The 25,934-nt window shown below is 37.2% G+C and overlaps 1 long non-coding RNA gene across 1 annotated transcript in view; it reads right to left on the bottom strand.

Moving 5' to 3' along the window:
- Nucleotides 1-543: 543 nt before the first annotated feature.
- Nucleotides 544-25,934, bottom strand: part of LOC132596770 (uncharacterized) — a 101,086-nt gene continuing 75,695 nt past the window's right edge. The window contains exon 3 of the long non-coding RNA XR_009562772.1: nucleotides 544-653. This is a non-coding gene — a long non-coding RNA (uncharacterized lncRNA). The remainder of the gene's footprint in view (nucleotides 654-25,934) is intronic.

Here is a 25,934-nt window from a genome sequence, read left to right as displayed (position 1 = left end):
CAAGCAGCAGTTAACACAGGATTAAACGATGCCTAAAATCATTAATCTTTCTTATCATTTCATCAAATAAATACCATTGTCATTCTTTCAACACAATTTTGTTTAACTGCCACAATAGCCTTCAAATGATATCATATGGAAATTGTTCTGTCTTTTATGAAACAAACCAAAACCAAACAAACAAACAAATCATTAGTCTTTTATACAAACAAGGGAGAGAGTCCTGAGAATATAAACTAATAGCATAGGTCACACCTAAATGTATTCTTATTATCTTAGGCAGCTCCCTCAAGGATGAGACCCCTCCTCCATAAACCCAATAAAAACCCTCCTCATAACTGTTCTTCAGCCCCTACCCAAGTTCCAAGTAGCCACAAAGTAGAAAAAAGCCTGGACCAAATTCCTGGAATACTGCTTCCTCTTCCTCAGCAGAGTATGTCTCTCTGCTCCTTCAGGATTTGCCTGACACATCTCCCAAACCCTTTATCTGACCCCAACGCCTCCTTCCAACTTGGTTAGGTACGGCTCCATCTTAGCACTTACCACAGATTCATATATATCTGTGTGCTTGTCTTCCGCTCCACGAGAATGTGAGTTCCTTGAGGTCAATGACTGTATTTGAGTCTCTGTATTCCTAGTTCCAGCCACGCTGCCTGAAACATAATAAATACTCAGTAAATGTTTGTTGACTGTAAGAACCAAGAATAAAAGAATAGAGCTTTTGAAAGATTAGCTTTTGAAAGATTAGTTGGGAACACCTGTTCTACCTATTAACTCCTTGAAAAACTGGATACATCACTACAATATGTGGGCTTATCTCTAAGTTTCAATCATTTTGAACAACTCCCATAGCTTGGTTATCTCAGTTTCAAGGATGATCGTATGTGGCAAATTCCTTTAGTTCATTCAACAGTAATACCTGTCACATGCCGGGTCGGTCCAGATGAGCCAAGATGGTATAGAATGCTACCTACAGTTTTTCTTATGGAAGAAGCTAGCAACAGGAATAGTTACCAATTAACAATTTATCTGTGAATTTCTCAAATCCTCTAAATCATTTTCTTGTCATCTTGGCTTCTAAACCCTTAAAGTCCTGAGAAGCTTACTAATGTAATATGCAGGCAAAATTATCATTTCTTCTCCTTAGTCATTCATGTTAATTAAAAGAATATGTTTCACAAATATTGTTTCCTATTTGCTTGCAGTTAACCACATGGACCCTTACTTTGTTAAGCTCTTGAATGAGTTTGCAATTCAACCTCTGAGCACAAATCTACGTTCATGAAAATGGACAAGTTTTATGCCCATGAAAATTGCATTCTGTTACTTCTTTAATGAAAAAGGATAAATATATTATATATTGCCTTTGAGTAGGCTGCCTTTGTGTAGATTTTTTAAAAATTGGCAACTCTATAAAAAGTTGAATCTTGATGTTTCTGTCTTACAAACCTGTACAGTTCTTTGATCTACAGTTTGAATCACTAAGGTAAGCTGCTCATGAGCTGAAACAGCAGGCACCATCTCTCCATCTGCTGCACAGTGCCCCAGAGACGTCATGGGCCCAAGGAAGGTAAAAGACAGGAAGGAAAAGAACATTTCTGTTTGTTTTTTAACTTAAATGCCTGGAGCAAATCAAGCCTGAGTCTAGCTGCTAAGGGAAGAGAGAATCCATCAGTATTTCCATGGGAAGAGGTGGGTCAGTTGCCCAGACACAGGAAGATACTGTGTGAGAGAGAGAAGGGAAATAAAATGGAGCACAAAGCAAGTCTAAATCAGTGGAATGCTAAAAATTTTAAATGATAAGGTAATCATTAAGGACACCTCTTTTTAAGGGCTCTCTCTCCCTTCTTGTGCTGTAAAATCATTTTTCCTGAGAGTCTCTGCAAGTGGACCAAGAAAATTTGTCCCAAAACAGTGAGAAAGCATTATATTCAATTTTATGTGATGTGAACACACCACTTGATGTGTGTGGTTCCTCCACCAGGTCATCACACCATGCAAAGTAAGAAATGAAATCCTAGGTGTCATGTGTCCAAATTAAAAAGAAATCAGTCTGCTGACTCTTTAAAGAAGGTTGACAAGCTCTCCAGACTGAAGGCTGTGGCCATTAGAACTGCACCTGTCTATTATTATGCCTTCTCTGTATTATTATTCTATTCTTAGCTGGCAGAGTTACTCTATCAACATGAAAGCATCAGTCAAACTTCTGACTGACCACAAGATCATTCACTAATTTGGACCCAAGGGGAGTTCTGTTAAAACTGCAGGATCTTCCTCCAAACAGTGCAAGTACACAGAGTCAAACTTGCTACCGCGGTAACCAGCATACACAGCTTGTTACTTTTAATTACATCCCCTCCATAGTTAGGTCTCTCCTTTGGAACGGTGGATTATTATTCAGCAACTTCTGAACAAGCAGGGGTGCACTGGAGCCAAGAGGGTTCTCGATGCCTCCCCTGTTAGACTTGCTAATCAATTCACTGCGGCTAAAATGAAAGTCAAGGTATACAGTGGGTATTAGGATCTTAATTTTAGGCAAACAGCATTACCCACACAACACAACACAAATCTAAATACATGGAAGCTGAGAACTTACATCTCAAAGTTCATGGACAGTTAACAAACTGTACATTCAAAGTGAATTCTAAATGTTTCTGACACGTTGTTGATTGACATCTGGAGAGCTTATGCACCTCTATCTTTTGCTTGTTTGTTTTTATGTTAGTTTTGTGTAGATTTAGAGCAGTGGCTCTCAACAGAGGGTCAATTTTATCTCCCAGGGGATATTTGACAATGTCCAGAGACATTTTTGGTTGGGGTGAGGTGGAGGGGTGTTACTGGCACCTGGCAGGTAGAGACCAGCAATGCTGCTAAACATCCTACAATGCACAAGACAGTCCCCAAAACAAAGAATTATCTGGTCCAAAGTGTCAATAGTGTCATGGTTGAGAAAACGATGGAAAGAGAAATAAGAGGGAGAGAGAAATATTTTTTTTAATTTTTTAAAAATAAATACCCATTTAATGCATGTTCATAGTTTTAAAAGCTAAATAGCATTAATAAAACTTCTCATGAAAATTAGCCATCATCTGCACTACTTCTTCCCCTTTTGAGTTTCCTTTCCCAAACAAAGGAAATCATTATTCATTATTCATCTGGCTACCCTTTATTTCTAAAGAATATACTTACATCAATAGTTGTTATTTAGGCAAGTTTAGATATTGTTATTGACACTTTATTTTGCAATGGAAGAATTTAGCACTCTTTCAACACCTCACTCCTTCACTAATTTATTCATTCTTCTCTAATTTATTCTTTTTTTTCTGTTTCCCATTTCTTTGTGGAAGGTTTTCCTGTCTTTATTTCCAACCTTTTTATTAAACTTTAATTTCAGCTATTGCACTATAATTTTTATTCCCAAAGGCTTTTTCTTGATCTCTTTTTAAATAACAACCTGTTTTTGTTTCATGGATAAAATATCTCCTCACATTCCCCTAAGGTTAGAACTATATTTTTTTAATTTTCTGTTGTTCACTGCTTTGTTTCTGTTTCCTCTGAGATCATTTTTTTGTTTGTTATGGTCCCTCTTTTTAATGTAAGAACGTTTACTTAAATATTTGGTGCTCTTTGCTGCCCATTCATGTTTAAAAGTGAGAAACTAAAAGACATATATGCATGGTAGGTCTTGTCCACTGGGGACTTCATGGAGTACAATCTGGTGGCAGTTGGCCATACTGATGATAGTTCCAGCTGCTGGTATGTGTATTAATCAGGATCACCTATGCCTAAAAAACACCCCAAGTTTCCACTGCTCAACACACTGGAGCCATGTGTCCACTATAGGTCAGGTGGTCTCTAGGGTAGTTGTGCTCCTCATGGTAGCTCAGCCAACTAGGCTGCTTCCAGGTTGCAGTTCCTCAATGCCAACATACAGTTTCCAAGGTCACCACTGAAGAGTGATCCATATCACTTCCCTTCATAGCCCATTGGCCAGAAACAGTCACCTGACTCCATATAACTGCAAGCGGGTGGGGAGCATATGATTATTTTGTGAGGGGCCTTTCAGCTTCTCCATTGATCTGACTCACATGTGCAGATCTTAAAAATGATCAAAGCATGCAGAAATGGGGTTTTAAATATTAGAAGTGTTTAGAACATTCAACAGGAATATATCTGCCTTCACTCTCACCTAATTTGACAATTCTTTGCTTTTTTTTTTTTTTGTTCCCTTAGGGTTGGAATTGCTCAGGAGAGGGGAGAAAGGAGAAGAAGTTCATTTTGTCTCTTCATTTGTATCTCTATACATGGAATTACCTTTAGAAATTCAAATCAATACAGAGATGTGATTAATGTGGCTGTGACATCAAATGGATCGTTAAGGAAAGAGAAACAATGTTTTTACATTTTCAGACATATATTTTTATACCTCAATCACTACATTTATAAAATTCACTACCTTTAAGATGGAAGAATAGACATTTACTATAGTTATGTATTTCCTCTTAACAAATCACCCCAAACTTAGTGTCTGTGATGGCTAATTTAATGTGTCAACTTGAGTGGGCCATGAAGTGCCCAGATATTTGGTTAAACATTATTCTGAGTATGTTTAACATAATTCTGAGTATGTCTGTGAGGGTGTTTCTTGATGAGATTAACATTTGAATCTGTAGACTGAATAAAGCAGATTGCCCTCCTCGGTGTGGGAGGGCCTCATCCAATCCATTGAAGGTTTGAATAGAGCAAAACGGAAGAGTAGAGAAAAATTTGCTTTCTCTGCCTGACTGTTTCTTTGATTTTTTCCTAGAGTAATATGCCATGACCTAGGCTAACTCTTCTACATATTCTCATGATAGAGTAATACCCACCATTTATTGTAAAAAAAAAAATGTAATTTCATCTTGAGGTACAAATATCAATTAAATATTTTCATTTGAAGACAAATTGAAATCTGTATTGTTATTGATCTTTTACTTAATCTCCTCCTAGACAATCTCATGGCTTCTTCTTAACAGTAACACTCTCAGAGGCATCAGTTATAACAACGAAGTCTAGCTTACATGTGTGAGGAAGAACATAGCTTAAAGTTGACATAGTCATATCATTGACCTTGAGTTGCTCCTAAAGAAAATGAATTGGCTTACTGAGGCAGTCAAGTGGAAAGCAAAAAACCATCATTTTCTAAAGGTTTTCAAGGTAGAAATCCGCAGGGACAATCTTTCGTCAGTGTCTAAGGCTTAATTAACTGTCTTAGTTCACTATGATTAATGGTTTTTAAAACTCTGGGGCACCAAGTTTCTTGTATATTGTATTATATAAACCTTTAAGTGGGATGTCCTTCAAATGAACATCATAACCTACACACAAACCACATCAGAAACTGCAACAGATAATTATGCATTATGTCACTCTGTTAGTATGAAAGACACTTCCAGGTGAGGGCCCTCATTCATTTAAATAGAGATGTCAATTTCTCACCCAAAATACATATCTCATCACACAGATAATTTTCCTTTATCAATAAATGACTCTCCATTCTTCCTGTTTCCACAAGTGAAGTAACTACGTCACTTGGAAAGCCCACTAATGATTCATTTTTGTCAAACTCAGATTCAAGTCATATCATTTAAAAACCTCTTTATTTCTTAACTGCTAGTGACTAGAAAATATGAAGTTGAAGAAATGAATATGAATGCATATGGAATGTCAAATCTCTGCATATTCTTTTTTTTTTTTTTTTTTTTCTTTTGCTGTACGCAGGCCTTTCACTGTTGTGGCCTCTCCTGTTGCAGAGCACAGGCTCTGGACGTGTAGGCTCAGCGGCCATGGCTCACGGGCCCAGCCGCTCCACGGCATGCGGGATCTTCCCGGACCGGGGCATGAACCCGTATCCCCTGCATCGGCAGGCGGACTCTCAACCACTGCGCCACCAGGGAAGCCCTCTGCATATTCTTAAAGATAATAAAGTTCAAGTTCCAACATACAATGCAAATTACATAAAATTTGGTGGACTGCTATTATCTAAAGTGGATAGGACAAAGTCTTCTGTCTTTAATCGAAAGTAGGATCAATCACAAGATTTTGCCACAAAACCTGTGAAACTGGTAGAAAAATTGTATTAAAATGTCATAGTCTTTCTCTGTGGGATGGAGAGAACGAGAACCTAAAACTTTCTTCAGACTTCAGTAGAGTCTTCAAAGAGATGACAACAGTGACCACACTGTGGTGAACCACTTGGTCTGCCACTTTAGTCTCATTTACTCTCAAAGAGTAATTTTTTAGGTCCACAAGCACTGGGGAAAAGCAAACATGCCTCATGCTTCCAGGTTCTCCTAAGTATGTCAGTATTACACAGCTCAAACTCTAGGACTTACTTATCCTCTCATGCTTTAAGATAAAGTCATATCATGACAAGCAACCAAAATTAGTCAGGCACCAAAGCATTACCCCACTGATACTACTGCCTTAAAGGATTTGTTCCAAAAACATACACTAGAGAGAAAGGGTTGTGTCCCACTTAGGTCACAACTGGTATGATGTGTATATCAGATGATCATAAGAAGCCTTCAGAAGTTACTAAGACTGAAAAACAAAGACAGGGGAATATTTTAAAGGAAATAAAACCCTCATTCCACCAACTTCCTTCCCTTAACAAACTTAAATAACTCTAGCTAGTGAAATAATTATAAATTATAACACAATTTTGATGAGTCAAGTAATTTAAATAGAAATTACCTCCTCTCTGAAGTTTGTGCATTTCATTCTGGATACAGAATTCATCATTTGAATTATTTTTCTTCTTCCAGAGTGAAATAACAAATTTAATTTTACAAGTTTAAGATAGCTTAAAAATATCACAAGAGGCCTTTATTCATGGAAAATGAAATTGTTTCACAGAATACATTGATGGTCATTAGTTTTTTCCCTACATTTCTTTTCCATGTTAAGCTTACTTGATAATGTAGCTCAGCTCTTAGTAATGCAAAATTTCTTTGATGTCAATTAAAAAAGACACAAATGAATTCACTGGGGAAAGAAATAAATACATATACACATGATCTTTAGGGTGTTGATAGGTGGTCATTAATCATTCTAGGAAGATTAAAACAGTACGGCTCCCAGTAAAAATCTGCAACATTTTCTTTAGCATAAGGTCTGTGACAGATGAAAAATCCATTCTATTTCTGTCCTTGTTAATAAAATGCATGAATTATACTTCTGAAATCTTTATAGCTAAATCTTTAGTGACTGATTTTCTGTACTCTACATAAAGAGAAAATGTACAGAAGTGGAGCCTTGAGAGTAGATGATCTTGAGGAGTTTATTCATTGGATTATCTCCCTTTTTAAGAGTATCATTTTGAAGAAAGTAAAGGTCCATATTAAATAAATGTCTCTCCCTTTGTGTAAAAACCTATACAGCAAAAACGCTTATGTTAATAAAATAATATAATCCCCATACAATACAAGATGTAAGGGACAGTTACTTTATATATTTTATTAGCTGGTAAAAGATACAAATGGAGATTATCATTCTTGAATTTGTTAGCTATTGCTAGGTTAAAAAAAATACAACAAAACTCAGTGGCTTATAACAACAATCATGTATTATTATACTTTACATGTCTGTGAGTTTCCTAGAAGTTAGCTCAACTCAGCTGGGCTCATCTATGCATCTGCTGTGCATGATTCATGCAACTAGAGGTTGTCTATGGACTCTGCTCTAGGTCGGCCTTGTCTGAGGCAATTTAACTAGTGCAACTCTGCTCCAATTGTCTCTGATCCTCCTCCAAGGACCAGCAGGTGAGGCTGGGCATGTTCTTCTCATGGTGGTGGCAAAATTACTAGAGAATGACTGAAACACACAAGCACTTTTTCAATCCCTTGTTTATATCATGATTTCTAGAGTCCCATTAACCAAAGCAAGTAATATAACCAAACACAGATTCAATGGAAAGGGAAATATATTCTGTCACTTGATGGAAGGAGTGATAAACTCAAGTGGCAAAGAGCGTGGCTAACAAGGAAAGATGAGGAATGGGGGCCATTAAAGCAATCTACCACACAATTGATAAGAGCCATGGACAATAAATGGGATTAATATGAAATCTACAAAGCAAACTAGCAAACATTTAGAAAATACTGAAAATTAGGCAAATTTCTTTTTTGCCTGATCATAAGAGCTACACCACGCCTTATAACCTCTGAAGTATATATCCCTCATTACGTTACTTCAGAGAGTAACCAACAACCCCTGGAATGTAAATTCTGATTAGGGCACCTCTGATGTTAACTAACAGCCCCTTAGCTATAAAACAAAATTAACTTACGACATGTACCGCACAGTTTGTACAGAAATATTTTAAAGTAAATTACAGACAATACAAGGTATAAGGAACAATCTTCAAAATAAAGTCTGGCAGAACAATTGTATAACATTCAATAAATCCCTCCTAATACTGCTCTTTTTCATCTTTCAATACTCAGAGTCTCAATTTTTAAGACTGGCTCTTATGCTCTATGATTCTATTTTGTTCATTTCACAAACTCTTCAAACTACTGATAAGTGCCATCTTCATTTCTTCAGTGTCCCTCAGTTCCTTAAAATCTTTCTTCTACAGTCTGAAACTGATATCTAAGATCCATTCTTTTTTTTTTTTTTTTTGGCTGCGTCGGGTCTTAGTTGTGGCATGCCGGATCTTCATTGAGGCATTCGGGATCTTTTGTTGCAGTGGGCAGGCTTCTCTCTAGTTGTAGCGTGTGGGCTTTTTCTCTTCTCTAGTTGTGGCACACAGGCTGCAGGGCGCGTGGTCTCTCTAGTTGAGGCACGTGAGCTCAGTAGTTGTGGCATGTGGGCTTAGCTGCCCTGCAGCATGAGGGATCTTAGTTCCCTGAGCAGGGATCAAACCCGCATTCCCTGCATTGTAAGGTGGATTCTTTACCACTGGACCACACAGGAAGTCCCATAAGATACATTCTTAATTCTCAAACAGAAATCTCTCTGCAGCATTTGATATTGTTGATCACCATCTCTTTTTCAACACTATCTCCTACAGACTTCTAACCTTCTCTAATGGTTCTTAAACTAGCTCCTCTATCTTTACCTTCCTTCATCTGAATGCCTGTATACCCTTGCAGACCTCAGCACATTTGCACCTTTGGTGCAAATTTGGAGAATTTTTCTCCAAATTCACTTTCATGGAGAGTTCATCTGTCTCCTCAAAGCTTCAACTATCACCACAATGTTGAAGACCACTAACTTTGTCTCTCCCACACTGACTGCAATTAAACTTCAACCCCATGTCTTCAAAACATCTTCTTTTCTCTTGAATCCTTCCCACCAAATTAGCTACCATCAAGTCCTTTGCTGTCCTTTCCAACTGTGCCAATTCTCATTGCTCTTTACTGTTTTAATAGTTTTTCTCTTTCTCTGTCAACACAGTCATTTGACAAGTATTTGCTGAATACTCACTACATGTCAAGTACTGCTCAAGAGGCTAGAGATACAGCAATCGCAATTAATAAGATCAATAAGATAGACAACTTCTCAAGTTTGAATTCCCTCCTTCACTGAGATTTTCCAGTTCCTACATTTCTTTCAAAGTGCCTTCTCATGTCCAGAAAGCTATTGTATTCAAATTCCACACCCCAGTGGTTTTTAAACTCATTCCAATTTTTCCTGTATACAATCTGTACCTATCATCTAGTCCTTGAGTTGCATGACTTTTATAGCTGATACACACATATACAGTCTATTTGTATATATGTATACATATTTAATATATACATTATATAACATAATATGTATAAAGAGATATGGAAAATTTCCCAATTTTTTTGTAAGTTTCTTAATGGGTGACATATTTCTAGCTAATGTTCCTAGCATGCAGTAAGAACATTAAAATATTTCAGGAATGAATCATTGAGAATACTATAAGAAAGAGAATATCCATTTGTTCATAAATGGAACAAAGGAAAAACATCAACTTAATTCTCTATAATAATAATAATAATAATAGGTAACTCTTATTGAATGCTTATTTGTGCCAAACACCACTGTAAGAGCTTTACACACAGTTAATCCTCAAGGAAAAAAATCCTATGAGAGAGGTACTATTATTACCCCCATGCTTAATATGATAAAACTGAGGCAGAGAAAAGTTAAACAACTCTTCAAGGCCAGTAAATGGTGGGGTCAGAATTCAAATCCAAGCAAATTTGATTCCAAATTCAGTACTTTCATCTACACTGTTATACTGTCTTTCATGATTCTGAATCTACAGATTTAGATTTTTGGTATTATCAAATGCTTCTGTCCTGATAACCTTCATAAGTGTCTGCATATTAATGTCAGAGTGAAAGCTCCAACTGTCAATAGAAGAGAAAAATCCCTAATAAGCTCATGAATTACACTTTTGTTAATATAACAGATTTACATAAGGTGACTACAATTTTTCATCTAAATCAAGACACTTTTGGGAGTAGAGGGGTGCTGTATTTATTATATATTGCTACCTAACAAATTATCCCAAAATTTAGCAGCTTAAAACAACAAATACTTGTTATCACACACTTTCCTACAGTCATAAATCCAAGAGAGGCTTCGCTAGGTGTTTTTGTCTCAGGATCTCTCATGAAGTTGCAGTCAAGATATAGGCCCAGACTGTAGTCATCTAAAGGGTTGTCTGGGCAGGAGGATAGGCTTCCAAAACTCCAAATGGCTGTTGGCAGGAAGTTTCAGTCCCCACATGACCCTTTCCATTAAGGCTGCTCCTGAGAAGGCATCAGGCTTCCCTAAGGGTGAATGATCAGAGAGACAGAGAAGGAAAGAGACAGAGAGAATCTAACCTCAGAAGTGACATACAATCACTTCTGCCTCAATTCTACTGGTTAGACAGACCAACTCTGGTGCAATGTGGTAGGGGATTACACAAGAGTGTGAATACTTGGAGGCAGGGATCATCTGGTACCATCTTAGAGGATGGCAACCACAGGTGTTATTAATAATTAAGCCAGGCCAAGAGACATAAATGAGGATGGCCCTTGACAAATCAAGGTTTATGGTCATCCTAACTTTACTCTGTCTTGATTTACATTAATTACATCAGGAAGCAATTTTCTATCTATAAAATTATTTAGTTCTATTATTAAGCCCCTGAAACCCCATAATATCAATAACTGCCACACCCCTGTTCTCACTCCCACCAAATCCCTCTCATGACATTGCTGTGGAAGCCACCAGTAGTCAACAATCAATAGCTTCTCAACCAGCTCTCTTTTCTACTGAAATACTGGATTGTTGCTCCTCTCAGTCCCTCACAATGTCACCCAGGCCCCCAAACATCCATATATGTTTCTTCAACAATCTGGTTGATTCATAAATAATAAGAGCTTCAGGGACCCTGCACAACATTAATAATATTGAAAATAAAGTACTTTATAATTTAAATAGGTCTTGATAAGACTAATCCTGAAATTACAACCATGATATTTTCTATAACAGATCAATCTACTGGGAGAGGAAAGCACTAAAATCACAACAGAATTTGCTAATAATTATTGGTACTGCCTACACTGAGCATTTTCCTTCAACAGTTAACTCGGCCATTGTGCTATCTTAATAACTTTCAGTGAACTTGGCCCTGGAGCTAAAGTCAACTCTAACCTTCTGAATCTTTAAAAACAAGAACTAAAGCAAAGGGAACATAAAAATAATAGTGAGTGGCACTGTATTATTATTCATTAGAACTAAGTTAAGTAAACCAATCAGGTCAGAAAACAATTTTTTCCTTCCAATAACCATTAGAATAAAGGCAACAAAAATTTAAAATTGTGCACATTAGAATTATTTGGGAGGAACTCAAACTATTCTTTTCCACCCTGTGCATATTACATAAGACTATTTATTCAGAAGTGAGCCCATTAAAGCTGGAGAATGTGGTGGCTGTCTAAAATATAGCAATAAATATCATCATATCAAAGTCAGAGTCATAATTTGGGAGTCAAGCTTAAAACCAGAGATTCCATTCATGATTCAGTGCCATTGATATGTTGATAAGCTGAAAAGATAGAATGATTGAGAGAGAGGGAGAGAGAAAAGAAGCAGAGACTATACCTCCTTCCTCCTAATTGTTTTTTTCACCCTCCTGACCAGGAAAGTCAGGAACTGACTATGTGAAGAATGAAAATGACCGTAAACTTCCCATGAAAGTCAAGCAAAAAACAATGAGCCAGGAGAAATGGAAATAAAGCATTTCATGTCTATCATGATTCATTACTTACATTTATCCAATTTCCAGACCATCTTGACAAGCCCTGTTAGTAAGGATAAAGGAAAGTAACTGTTTGACCAGGGTACATTAAATCGCTCTCCTTCCTCCTTTCAGATGTGTTGGGGAAACAAGTTGGTTGCAATTTTCTGATTTTTTTTCCCCTGTTGATAATATATGTTCCCATCATTTGTAAGCCCAGGTCCTTTTCCTCATTTCAGTTTTAAAACAAACCTCCTGCCAGTTGAAGCCTTGCTAAAGGCTGGGTAATTCCTCTAGGCAATAGAATATCTCATTAGTTACCTGAATGTTGTTTTCTTTAGTGGAGTCCTGTCAGCTAAATTTTTTTCTTGCTCATCTATTCCCCTCCAGTTCAGGGACCACTGTCAGCTTACACTAAGTTAAGTCAATTTACTCTGAAATTTTTCTAGCTGTGATTTGGGAATATTCATTCAGTTGCACAGAACACCTGCCATGAATCACATTTACATGTGTCTTTAATCTTAAACCTTTAAGCATCTGCTAGAGTTACTTCTGCTTCTCTCTTGTTTGCAACACACACACACACACACACACACACACACTCACACACATACATACACACACAAACACGTTATTTAATGGAGAAATAAATTATAAACCTTCTCTTTGTCTAGAAAAGTTAATAGATTAGATATTTCCATGCCAAGAAAATGTTTTGTTTCTTTATAAACTGCATAAAGGAAAAGAGTATTCAATCCTATTTGAAAGAAACTGCAACTAACATTATTCCTTAGATTGTGTTTTCTAATCAAACTGAAAGAGTTACTTTTCTAGTCTGTTCTTAATTGCTCAGTTTTTCTGTCTAGATTTCCTGGACTTTATAATAATATAGCTTGTTCCTAGACTGAATTTCTGATTATGGGCACAAGTCCAATAAAATTAGCTGCTGCCCATCAAACATAGTCCACTTTGCTCCTCACTCCTGGCTATCACCAGCTATATAGAATTGAAACCTGGGCATATCAACATAGAGAGGGTGGCTTGTAATTTTGCATTTCCTTCCCACATGCACATTACAACTATTCGATTCATATAACAAATATGTATGGAGTACCTGATATATGTCACACAGTAAAAAGACAAAGAGACAATGTCCTTTCTTACCAGGCAAATAAAATTTTGGGAATTTTCAGTTTATTTTCTTTTCAAGCTTAACCCAGTGGTTTTCAAACTATTTTAGCTGGATTGCCATTTTTTAAAATCTAATATTACTTAATATATACAACAGATATAAACTGAAAAGCTGGGTTAGCAGCAGGCTCAGTGGAGAGCAGCCATCTGGAGCCCTGACACTCAGCCTTCAAAGCAGACAATGAAGCACCTCTGAGAATCCTGCAGCCTCGTAGAGCACCTTTAAATGCAGGGACATAGCCAATTCACTTATTTTTCAGGTTATAAGACGTGACTTAGAGGCACTGTATGAGTTGCCCAAAGTCATCAGCCAGCCAGAGGCATACCCAAAACTATCCATGTCTCCTGATATGCAGGTTCCAGTTTCCTTCGAGGGAGCCATAACCACTTCTTGCTTTAAGTAATGTAGATACTTTGTCAGAAATATTTCTTCTAAGGCTTGCTGAATTCTTAAGACAGATTTGATTACATCCTAGAAGCAAAAAAGAAAAAGCCTCCAGAATTGCTCATCTCTGATGTTAGACCTTAAAAATTGATTTTTAAAAGTCTTCTCTCCCATAAAGCAGATGGATGAGAAGAAGGTAGTTCACCAGCCCCTCACAAGTCAGAGCACTAACCACTATAGCTCAGAAGAAAGAAAAGATTTATTCACCTTCGAATCACTGGAAGAAATTCCTATTACTAATACCTCTCCTAGCAAATAGCAATCCTACATACCTCCAGGAAAATAAAAAATGTAAAGGTAAACACTGTTGCATGCCCAAGGCTGCTAGCCATCCCAGCCTATTTCTCTTCTTCTGTTGCTTTACCCTTTGTATCATTGCCCCTAGATGCTTCCTCACATGCTCTTTCAATACTTAGAGTGAAGTTATGATGTCACAACATTTGCCCCCACTTGCCCATGTCATGTACCCCACTGCTAATAATGCATTCCCATTGTTAAGAATACAGTGGCAGCTATAGCACAGTGGTCAGAACAGGAAAAAGTTAATCATTGTACATCATTGTTCATTATTATTTTTTTTACAGTAAGAATTTGTCATTTTATTATTGTGATATTTAAAATATTTTATCCTGAGTATTTTTATCTACTGTCAAACTTCCTATCATTGTACTTAAAATTAATATAACAATTCAACGTGTTCCATGGGATAAATGAAGTATGCTGTTATTAAAATAATTAGATTGAACTCTATTTTATCATTTCTCCTACTGAATGATTATGCAGTATTTCTTTTTTTTTCTTACAGCTTTATTGGAGTATAATTGCTTTACAATGGTGTGTTAGTTTCTGCTTTATAACAAAGTGAATCAGTTATACATATACATATGTTCCCATATCTCTTCTCTCTTGCGTCTCCCTCCCTCCCACCTTCCCTATCCCACGCCTCTAGGTGGTCACAAAGCACCGAATTGATCTCCCTGTGCTATGCGGCTGCTTCCCACTAGCTATCTATTTTACGTTTGGTAGTGTATATATGTCCATGCCACTCTCTCACTTTGTCACAGCTTACCCTCCCGCCTCCCCATACCCTCAAGTCCATTCTCTAGTAGGTCTGTGTCTTTATTCCTGTCTTACCCCTAGGTTCTTCATGACATTTTTTTTCTTAGATTCCATATACATGTGTTAGCATACGGTATTTGTCTCTCACTTTCTGACTTACTTCACTCTGTATGACAGACTCAGGTCCATATACCTCACTACAAATAACTCATTTCGTTTATTTTTATGGCTGAGTAATATTCCATTGTATATATGTGCCACATCTTCTTTATCCATTCATCCGATGATGGACACTTAGGTTGTTTCCAACTCCTGGCTATTGTAAATAGAGCTGCAATGAACATTTTGGTACATGACTCTTTTTGAATTATGGTTTTCTCAGGGTATATGCCCAGTAGTGGGATTGCTGGGTCATATGGTAGTTCTATTTGTAGTGTTTTAAGGAACCTCCATACTGTTCTCCATAGTGGCTGAACCAATTCACATTCCCACCAGCAGTGCAAGAGTGTTCCCTTTTCTCCACACCCTCTCCAGCATTTATTCTTTCTAGATTTTTTGATGAAGGCCATTCTGACCGGCGTGAGATGATATCTCATTGTAGTTTTGATTTGCATTTCTCTAATGATTAATGATGTTGAGCATTCTTTCATGTGTTTGTTGGCAGTCTGTATATCTTCTTTCGAGAAATGTCTATTTAGGTCTTCTGTCCAGTTTTGGATTGGGTTGTTTGTTTTTTTGTTATTGAGCTGCATGAGCTGCTTATAAATTTTGGAGATTAATCCTTTGTCAGTTGCTTCACTTGCAAATATTTTCTCCTATTCTGAGGGCTGTCTTTTGGTCTTGTTTATGGTTTCCTTTGCTGTGCAAAAGCTTTGAAGTTTCATTAGGTCCCATTTGTTTATTTTTGTTTTTATTTCCATTACTCTAGGAGGTGGGTCAGAAAGGATCTTGCTGTGATTTATGTTATAAAGTGTTCTGCCTATGTTTTCCTCTAAGAGTTTGATAGTTTCTCGTCTTACATTTAGGTCTTTAATCCATTTTGAACTTATTTTTGTGTATGGTGTTAGGGAGTGATCTAATCTCATACTTTTACATGTATCTGTCCATTTTTCCCAGCACCACTTATTGAAGAGGCTGTCCTTTCTCCAATGTACATTCCTGCCACCTTTATCAAAGATAAGGTGTTCATATGTGCGTGGGTTTATCTCTGGGCTTTCTATCCTGTTCCATTGATCTATCTTTCTGTTTTTGGGCCAGGACCATACTGTCTTGATTACTGTAGCTTTGTAGTATAGTCTGAAGTCAGGGAGCCTGATATCTCCAGCTCCACTTTTCGTTCTCAAGATTGCTTTGGCTATTCGGGGTCTTTTGTGTTTCCATAAAAATTGTGAAATTTTTTGTTCTAGTTCTGTGAAAAATGCCAGTGGTAGTTTGATAGGGATTGCATTGAATCTGTAGATTGCTTTGGGTAGTAAAGTCATTTTCACAATGTTGATTCTTCCAATCCAAGAACATAGTATATCTCTCCATCTATTTGTATCATCTTTAATTTCTTTCATCAGTGTCTTATAATTTTCTGCATATAGGTCTTTTGTCTCCTTAGGTGGGTTTATTCCTAGATATTTTATTCTTTTTGTTGCAATGGTAAATGGGAGTGTTTTCTTGATTTCACTTTGAGATTTTTCATAATTAGTGTATAGGAATGCCAGAGATTTCTGGGCATTAATTTTGTATCCTACTACTTTACCAAATTCATTGATTAGCTCTAGTAGTTTTCTGGTAGCATCTTTAGGATTCTCTATGTATAGTATCATGTCATCTGCAAACAGTGACAGCTTTACTTCTTCTTTTCCAATTTGGATTCCTTTTCTTTTCTTTTCTTCTCTGATTGCTGTGGCTAAAACTTCCAGAACTATGTTGAGTAAGAGTGGTGAGGGCTTCACTGGTGGAGCAGTGTTTGAGAATCTGCCTGCCAATGCAGGAGACATGGGTTCGAGCCCCGGTTTGGGAGGATCCTACATGCCATGGAGCAACTGGGCCCGTCAGCCACAATTACTGAGCCTGCGCATCTGGAGCCTGTGCTCCGCAACACGAGAGGCTGCGATAGTGAGAGGCCCATGCACCGCGATGAAGAGTGGCCCCCGCTTGCCGCAGGTAGACAAAGCCCTGGCACAGAAACGAAAACCCAACACAGCCAAAAATAAATAAATAAACAAAATGATGGAGGAATTATGTTTAAAAAAAAAAAAGAGTGGTGAGAGTGGGCAACCTTCTCTTGTTCCTGATCTTAGAGGAAATGCTTTCAGTTTTTCACCATTGAGGATGATGTTGGCTGTGGGCTTGTCATATATGGCCTTTATTATGTTGAGGAAAGTTCCCTCTATGCCTACTTTCTGCAGGGTTTTTATCATAAATGGGTGTTGAATTTTGTCAAAAGCTTTCTCTGCATCATTGAGATGACCATATGATTTTTCTCTTTCAATTTGTTAATATGGTGTATCACATTGATTGATATGTGTATATTGAAGAATCCTTGCATTCCTGCAATAAACCCCACTGGATCATGGTGTATGATCCTTTCAATGTGCTGTTGGATTCTGTTTGCTAGTATTTTGTTGAGGACTTTTGCATCTATGTTCATCAGTGATATTGGCCTGTAGTTTTCTTTCTTTGTGACATCCTTGTCTGGTTTTGGTATCAAGGTGATGGTGGCCTCATAGAAGGAATTTGGGAGTGTTCCTCCCTCTGCTATATTTTGGAAGAGTTTCAGAAGGATAGGTGTTAGCTCTTCTCTAAATGTTTGATAGAATTCACCTGTGAAGCCATCTGGTTCTGGGCTTTTGTTTGTTGGAAGATTTTTAATCACAGTTTCCATTTCAGTGCTTGTGATTTGTCTGTTCATATTTTCTATTTCTTCCTGATTCAGTCTTGGCAGGTTGTGCATTTCTAAGAATTTGTCCATTTCTTCCAGGTTGTCCATTTTATTGGCATAGAGTTGCTTGTAGTAATCTCTCATGATCTTTTTTATTTCTGCAGTGTCAGTTGTTACTTCTCCTTTTTCATTTCTAATTCTATTGATTTGAGTGTTCTCCCTTTTTTTCTTGATGAGTCTGGCTAGTGGTTTATCTATTTTGTTTGTCTTCTCAAAGAACCAGCTTTTAGTTTTATTGATCTTTGCTATTGTTTCCTTCATTTCTTTTTCATTTATTTCTGATCTGATTTTTATGATTTCTTTCTTTCTGCTAACTTTGGGGTTTTTTTGTTCTTCTTTCTCTAATTGCTTGAGGTGCAAGGTTAGGTTGTTTATTCGAGATGCTTCCTGTTTCTTAAGGTAGGATTGTATTGCTATAAACTTTCCTCTTAGAACTCCTTTTGTTGCATCCCATAGGTTTTGGGTCGTCTTGTCTCCATTGTCATTTGTGTCTAGGTATTTTTTGATTTCCTCTTTGATTTCTTCAGTGATCACTTCGTTATTAAGTACTGTATTGTTTAGCCTCCATGTGTTTGTATTTTTTACAGCTCTTTTCCTGTAATTGATATCGAGTCTCATAGCGTTGTGGTCGGAAAAGATACTTGAAACAATTTCAGTTTTCTTAAATTTACCAAGGCTTGATTTGTGACCCAAGATATGATCTATCCTGGAGAATGTTCCATGAGCACTTGAGAAACATGTGTATTCTGTTGTTTTTGGATGGAATGTCCTATAAATATCAATAAAGTCCATCTTGTTTAATGTATCATTTAAAGCTGTGTTTCCTTATTTATTTTCATTTTGGATGATATGTCCATAGGTGAAAGTGGGGTGTTACTATGAATGTGTTACTGTCAATTTCCCCTATTATGGCTGTTAGTATTAGCCTTATGTATTGAGGTGCTCCTATGTTGGGTGCATAAATATTTACAATTGTTATACCTTCTTCTTGGATCGATCCCTTGATCATTATGTAATGTCCTTCTTTGTCTCTTGTAAGAGTCTTTTTTTTTTTAAGAGTGTTTATTTTAAAGTCTATTTTGTCTGATATGAGAATTGCTACTCTAGCTTTCTTTTGGTTTCCATTTGCATGGAATGTCTTTTTCCATACCCTCACTTTCAGTCTGTATGTGTCTGTAGGTCTGAAGTTGGTCTCTTGTAGACAGTATATATATGGGTCTTGTTTTTGTATCCATTCAGCCAGTCTGTGTCTTTTGGTGGGAGCATTTAATACATTTACATTTAAGGTAATTATCAATATGTATGTTCCTATTCCCATTTTCTTAATTGTTTTGGGTTTGTTATTGTAGGTCTTTTACTTCTCTTGTGTTTCTTGCCTAGAGAAGTTCCTTTAGCAGTTGTTGTAAAGCTGGTTTGGTGGTGCTGAACTCTCTCAGCTTTTGCTTGTCTGTAATGGTTTTAATTTCTCCATCAAATCTGAATGAGATCCTTGCTGGGTAGAGTAATCTTGGATGTAGGTTTCTCTCCTTCATCACTTTAAATATGTCCTGCCAGTCCCTTCTGGCTTGCAGAGTTTCTGCTGAAAGATCTGTTAAGCTGTTAACCTTATGGGGATTCCCTTGTGTGTTATTTGTTGTATTTCTCTTGCTGCTTTTAATATGCTTTCTTTGTATTTAATTTTTGACAGTTTGATTAATATGTGTCTTGGTGTGTTTTCCTTGGATTTATCCTGTATGGGACTTTCTGTGCGTCCTGGACTTGATTAACTATTTCCTTTCCCATATTAGGGAAGTTTTCAACTATAATCTCTTCAAGTATTTTCTCAGTCCCTTTCTTTTTCTCTTCTTCTTCTGGGACCCCTATAATTTGAATGTTGGTGTGTTTATTGTTGTCCCAGAGGTCTCTGAGACTGTCCTCAGTTCTTTTCATTCTTTTTTCTTTATTCTGCTCTGCAGTAGTTATTTCCACTATTTTATCTTCCAAGTCACTTATCCATTCTTCTGCCTCAGTTATTCTGTTATTGATCCGTTCTAGAGTATTTTTAATTTCATTTAGTGTGTTGTTCATCATTGCTTGTTTCATCTTTACTTCTTCTAGGTCCTTGTTAAATGTTTCTTGCATTTTCTCTATTCTATTTCCAAGATTTGGATCATCTTTACTATCATTATTCTGAATTTTTTTTCAGGTACACTGCCTATTTCCTCTTCATTTGTTAGGTCTGGTGGGTTTTTATCTTGCTCCTTCATCTGCTGTGTGTTTTTCTGTCTTCTCATTTTGCTTATCTTACTGTGTCTGGGGTCTCCTTTTTCCAAGCTGCAGGTTCATAGTTCCCGTTGTTTTTGGTGTCTGTCCCCAGTGGCTAAAGTTGGTTCAGTGCGTTGTGTAGGGTTCCTGGTAGAGGGGACTAGTGCCTGTGTTCTTGTGGATGAGGGTGGATCTTGTCTTTCTGGTGGGCAGGTCCACGTCTGGTGGTGTGTTTTGGGGTGTCTGTGGACTTATTATGATTTTAGGCAACCTCTCTGCTAATGGGTGGGGTTGTGTTCCTGTCTTGCTAGTTGTTTGGCATAGGGTGTCCAGCTGTGTAGCTTGCTTGTCGTTGAGTGAAGCTGGGTGTTGGTGTTGAGATGGAGATCTCTGGGAGATTTTTGCCGCTTGATATTACGTGGAGCCGGGAGGTCTCTTGTGGACCAGTGTCCTGAAGTTGGCTCTCCCACCTCAGAGGCACAGCACTGAGTCCTGGCTGGAGCATCAAGAGCCTTTCATCCACACAGCCAGGTACGTGGGGAGTTTCTTGCCTTTTGGGAGGTCTGAGGTCTTCTGCCAGCGTTCAGTAGGTGTCTGTAGGAGTTGTTACACGTGTAGATGTATTTCTGATATATCTATGGGGAGGAAGTGATCTCTGCGTCTTACTCTTCCGCCATCTTCCCCCTCTCTTCCTATGCAGTATTTCGGCTAGTGTGGGAGGGCCTCCTGCAGAGGCGGGGGTGGCTGTGCCTCACCATGAGGACAAGCCATTGTTCATTATTGATCACTGCTATTCCTATACCTGAACTACTCTAAAAACTAATTTGGGCTGGCTTCATCTTTAGCTCTTAATCACAATAAAACATTCTTTCTCATCTAATCATTTAGTATATATTCATAGCCAGGAGTCTAGCACTTTTTTAAAAAAGTTAATTCCAATCCTTTATTTAAAATAAAAACATTAACTGTTACCCCATGCTATGCTGGTAAAACATTAAATCCAAGCTCCCGAGGTACACTGTTTTTATATTGCAGGTATTGAAATGTGACCCTTACCATTACACACTGACTAAAAGTGAAATTTTATGGCATCCCAACACGCAGTCTGCCTTTAAAGATTAAAAAAAAATGAAGAGTGAAGAATAATGACTTACAAAAGGCAGTTGAAACTATCAAAAAGTGCTTAATTTAAAAAGCATTTCCCATAGCAGTGGTTCAAGATGTTGATGCTCATAGCAAAATTAGTTTACAACTCACCTGCATATTACCATATTACCATATATACTGTTTAAAGAGGTCAAATAGCTTTCAGGATAATTGCTTTCTTTTTGTTTTTAATATACACTTAATTCCTTGAAACTGCTGATCAAGTATATCAACAGATTTCTTCAGTAAAGAGCTTGGTTTTATGATAGAGAGCCAACATATTTTGGAAAATTTTCCAAGAATATTCAGAAGTCATGTACCTTAATACCCTTTGATTTATTAACCTTGTTGCACAATTATCTGATGTAAAGAATAGCCTGTTGGTTTTCATATTTGTATAAAATAAATCATAACATCATTTATCATAAAAGTGTCCTCTATATTAATGACTTCGGTTTTTAACTGAATACTTAATTTTTCATGATTTTGCTACCCTTACTGGTTTAACCTCATATACATACAAATTAGGTCTCTCTAACTGTTTTTGATATACAAAAAGAAGATATGCAATGTTTCATGTAAACAATTTTAAAATAGACCCAAACTATGTTATTATGTAAAGTAGCCTTACAATAAGATAAAAAGAATACAGAGTCATTCAAATGCTTTGAAAATACTATAGGCCTTTTTCACACAAGGATATGTCCTAAGACCTTCATGAATCCCAAATTTGTGAATATACTAAAGCATATCATTTCCTTCATAAAATTCAATGAAGTACAACTGAAGATTTTAGGTGATTACTTCAGACTCTTAATGATTCCATAAATATAAGACTGGAGTCATTTGTAAAACTATTAAAATGAATTGCGCCTCTAAAATAAACTCAGCACTACATTACATCATGTCATTACTATAATAATGTGACACAAAATTAACTGAGTCTCTACATTCTTATAGCTTAAATTGGGCCTTGCCCAGGCATGCATAGCCAAGTGCTTGTGTGGGAGATGAAATCCACTTGCCAGGCTGAGTATTAGACATAGAGCTGCATCAGGCAAGCATCACCTTAGTGGAAAAGGATATTTTTTCTAATTTTCACAAAGGCTCTATAAATTCTACTGTTGATCCTTCTTCTCCTACTAACACTGGACAAGCCAAAGTTCAGTAATAAATCACATAGTTAGAGCCTAGATTATCTTTCTTAGTCTATCTGTTAGCATTATTGCTTACAAGGAAACACCAAGTACCTGGAATCCTGGCCTGAGGGAAGATGACTGCTGTCTGGCTTACTCCTGTACAAGGATTCAGAACAACCTAGACAGACAGAGCATGGATTGTTCATCCTCCATGCCCCAAGGAAGGATGGGTGAGTCACTCTGTATAGTACCAGGTAACACAGCTCACTGACCTGCACTGAAGAGGATGGCAGAACTAGAACAGTGCTGGTATATTCTCTGGGATGGAGTGTCCCAAAAAGATAATGCTAGGTATAGGCCATTTTATATTTGATCTATTTGAGAAATCACCAGGGGTGAAGCAGTGAGGAGATCAGGGGAGAGAGTCTTCTCAGGTCCCCAAGAGAACTTTGGGGGAGATATTCAAATAATGAAACTAAATGAGTTTTCCCCGGGGCAGGAAAAGAAGAAAACCTCAGCATCCAGGTGCCCAAAGCACAAAGGTTCTTCTGTAAGCTTTGTCCATGGTATTGGCCAAAAACATAAAGGATTGGAAGGCAGAGAACCAGGAGTCTTTTTGCAAGTTTTGGCCATGGTAATAGCCAGGATAGCTGGAGAATTAGAACAAATGTAGAAAATCTGAAATGTAATGAGGCTGGGACATATAATCCCTGTGCACTCTTGGCCCAAACCATTTTGACAGCAGTAATGAAAAAGCAACAGCTAACCCTGCTGAAGAGGGAACTGTGCCAAACCTCAAGGAGATCAGGGAGGACAAAATGAGAAGGAGCTTCAGGGGACGCTTAGGAGAGCTTTTCTGAGCTCTTTCTGCTAAGAGGAGAGGGTGACTGTTACCACTTTGGGTACTGGGATGATGGGGAAGATCTCCAGGTAAGGTACCCAGAGGTTTCCAAGTACACCTGGCCACCAGTCCAAGGTTGATAAATCATTATTCCAGGAAAAATGATGTCACAAATATTAGAAGCCTAGACAGAAACTTGAGGCAGATTACTTGAGAAGTGATCCCCAGGTTCTGCGTTCAGTCCTTGATGAAGGAGGAATGGGAGAAGAGAGAGGCTAAGGAGGCAAGCAAAATTTTCTGATTTTTTTCAGGTAACTCTGCCCTCAGAGACAAATGGGAGAAATCTATGTAAATTGTCAGAGATACAGAGGCCCAAAGAAGCACTGAATAAATGTCAAATGTTTCAAATGGAGGAAGTATAATTAAAGCTTTAAACAAAAGGTAACTATTTTACTGATGTTTTCTAAGCATAAATGAAGTTTCCAGGTAAATGTTTTTATCTATGAGCAACTCTGTATTAAAAATGCTGGCACTGACATTTAAGAAAGATACACAAGATGAGAAGGCAGAGGGCTATGTACCAGATGAAGGAACAAGATAAAAACCCAGAAAAATAACTAAATGAAGTAGAGATAGGCAACCTTCCAGAAAAAGAATTCAGAATAATGATAGTGAAGATGATCCAGGACCTCGGAAAAAGAATGGAGGCAAAGATGTAGAAGATGCAAGAAATGTTTAACAAAGACCTAGAAGAATTAAAGAACAAACAAACAGAGATGAACAATACAATAAGTGAAATTTATGTAGTTTTCAATAAGTGAAAACTACACTAGAAGGAATCAATAGCAGAATAACTGAGGCAGAAGAACGGATAAGTGACATGGAAGACAGAATGGTGGAATTCACTGCTGCAGAACAGAATAAAGAAAAAAGAAAGAAAAGAAATGAAGACAGCCTAAGAGACCTCTGGGACAACATTAAACACAGCAACATTCATATTATAGGGGCCCCAGAAGGAGAAGAGAGAGAGAAAGGACCTGAGAAAATATTTGAAGAGATTATAGTTGAAAACTTCCCTAATATGGGAAAGGAAATAGCCACCCCAGTCCAGGAAGCACAAAAAGTCCCATATAGGATAAACCAAAGGAGAAACACGCTGAGAGACATAATAATCAAATTGACAAAAATTAAAGACAAAGAAAAATTCTTGAAAGCAGCAAGGGAAAAATGTCAAATAACATACAGGGAACTCCCATAAGGTTAACACTTAATTCTCAGCAGAAACTCTACAAGCCAGAAGAGAGTGGCATGACATATTTAAAGTGATGAAAGGGAAGAACCTACAACCAAGATCACTCTACCCGGCAAAGATCTCATTCAGATTCGATGGAGAACTCAAAAGCTTTACAGAGAAGCAAAAGCTAAGAGAATTCAGCACCACCAAACCAGCTTTACAACAAACGCTAAAGGAACTTCTAAAGTGGGAAACACAAGAGAAGAAAAGACCTACAAAAAAAACCCCCAAAACAATTAAGAAAATGGTCATAGGAACATACATATTGGTAATTACTTTAAAAATGAATGGATTAAATGCTCCAACCAAAAGACACAGGCTCACTGAATGGATACAGAAACAAGACCTATATATATGCTGTCTACAAAAGACACACTTCAGACCTAGGGACACATAAAGACTGAAAGTGAGGGGATGGAAAAAGATATTCCATGCAAACAGAAATCAAAAGAAAGCTGGAGTAGCAATACCCACATCAGATAAAATAGACTTTAAAATAAAGAATGTTACAAGAGACAAGGAAGGACACTACATAATGATCAAGGGGTCAATCCAAGAAGAAGATATAACAATTATAAATATATATGCGCCCAAAATAGGAGCATGTCAACACATAAGGCAACTGCTAAGAGCTATAAAAGAGGAAATCAACAGTAACACAATAATAGTGTGGGACTTTAACACCTCACTTACACCAATGGACAGATCATCCAAACAGAAAATTAATAAGGGAACAGAAGCTTTAAATAACACAATAGACCAGATAGATTTAGTTGATATTTATAGGACATTCCATACAAAAACAGTAGATTACACCTTCTTCTCAAGTGCACATGGAACATTCTCCAGGATAGATCACATCCTGGGTCACATATCAAGCCTCAGTAAATTTAAGAAAACTGAAATCATATCAAGCACCTTTTCAGACTACAATGCTATGAGATTAGAAATCAATTACAGGGATAAAAAGCGTAAAACACAAACAATGCTATGAGATTAGACGACAATGCTATGAGATTAGAAATCAATTACAGGGAAAAAAATGTAAAAACACAAACACGTGGAGGCTAAACAATACGTTACTAAATAACCAAGAGATCACTGAAGAAATCAAAGAGGAAATCAAAAAATACCTAGAAACAAATGACAGTGAAAACACGATGATCCAAAGCCTATGGGATGCAGGAAAAGCACTTCTAGAGGGAAGTTTATAGCAATAAAATCCTACCTCAATAAATGACAAATGTCTCAAATAAACAATCTAACCTTACACCTAAAGGAACTAGAGAAAGAAGAACAAACAAAACCCAAAATTAGTAGAAGGAAAGAAATCATAAAGATCAGAGCAGAAATAAATGAAATAGAAACAAAGAAAACAATAGCAAAGATCAAT

Source organism: Globicephala melas, chromosome 2 (genome assembly GCF_963455315.2).
Source record: "Globicephala melas chromosome 2, mGloMel1.2, whole genome shotgun sequence".
In the NCBI taxonomy this organism is placed as follows: domain Eukaryota; kingdom Metazoa; phylum Chordata; class Mammalia; order Artiodactyla; family Delphinidae; genus Globicephala; species Globicephala melas.
This window is presented reverse-complemented; position numbering and strand designations above follow the sequence as displayed.